We start from the raw sequence: 940 nt of genomic DNA, 5'->3' as shown, positions 1-940 counted from the left end.
AGTCATCTACATGGTAGTCTAGCGACATAGCCATTACACTAACTGCTGGTTCCTAAAATTAAATAATTTTCAAAAAAGAAAAAAAAAAGATCTTTTTGTTTTGGTCTGTATTGTTCCCCTAGCTACAAATTCCCACTATCTGCTGCCAGTGCTGAACTTCACGTGGTCCATCCCAGTATGGTCATTAACAAAAGTTTACAGGTAATAAATGACCTAAATGGCTGGTGCTCAGGTCATCTTGGTGACTCAATCTTCTAAACATGACCTCTCCTTGATGCTCCCTAAACTTCCTCTCTGGGAGGTTAGCAGGCATTCTTAGTATCTCCCCTAACAGAGATGGAGCTTAAAAGGAAACCAAGCCTGGGAGCAGGGGCTATAATCCAGCTGTAGTGATGCTGTCACCTTTGGAGAAATATGAATGCTTTGCTAAGTTTGAAAAAGTCCCATTGCATAAATCAAACACCCCAAGATATACACCTATTACTAAGTTAATTACTCCTTTTAGATGGAGTATGAGAGTTTTTATTGGTAATCCCCCACCATTGAAAGTGCCTGGATCATCAGGAGAGTAATAAGAAAATTTTAAATCCTATAAGACCAGAATTTGCATATAGCCTTTTCTCTGAAATGATAGGCTAATTATTGCTCTAGTTCAAACATCTCTATGTCTTGCTCATATGTATCTAACATAACTAGTATATGGGGCCAGAAAGCAGGTAAAATGAGTAGAAGGACCAGGGATTCCAACAGGTTGAGGTAGCTTTGTAAAAGTTAATTATTTTCTTCCCCTTGATTCCATCCCTACCATACACACACACACCCGTTTCCCGCACTGCCCCCAAATTGCATGGAGGTAGCTTCTAAAGGCATTTCTAAAGGCCACTATAATGAGCCAGGAGCAGAACTAGAGGAGAGTAAGTGGTTGTCAAGCAGGAAGGGA

Source organism: Tupaia chinensis, unplaced genomic scaffold (genome assembly GCF_000334495.1).
Source record: "Tupaia chinensis unplaced genomic scaffold, TupChi_1.0 Scaffold141414_1, whole genome shotgun sequence".
Taxonomy (NCBI): Eukaryota; Metazoa; Chordata; class Mammalia; order Scandentia; family Tupaiidae; genus Tupaia; species Tupaia belangeri.
The sequence above is the reverse complement of the archived record's forward strand: the minus strand, read 5'-3'. Positions refer to the sequence as shown.